Below are 225 nucleotides of genomic sequence, written 5' to 3'. Positions count from 1 at the left end.
ATGTCTAGTACAATTATGTGTTTTTTTTTCATTAATTCTGTGTATACTATTTTCTTGATTTGCCCCGAATGAATGGAAGTGAAATGTGACAACATGCCCCATAGGTGGTGCACATTGTAACATGACCATATGACAGCTTTAAATGTTATCTGATCTAATAAAAAAATATATACAAGACAAACAAAAATATTTTCTCAATTAAATACAAATAATAACTTTTTCATA

Source organism: Siphateles boraxobius, unplaced genomic scaffold (genome assembly GCF_051911475.1).
Source record: "Siphateles boraxobius isolate OS27281-9 unplaced genomic scaffold, OSU_SipBor_1 150, whole genome shotgun sequence".
Taxonomy (NCBI): domain Eukaryota; kingdom Metazoa; phylum Chordata; class Actinopteri; order Cypriniformes; family Leuciscidae; genus Siphateles; species Siphateles boraxobius.
The sequence above is the reverse complement of the archived record's forward strand: the minus strand, read 5'-3'. Positions refer to the sequence as shown.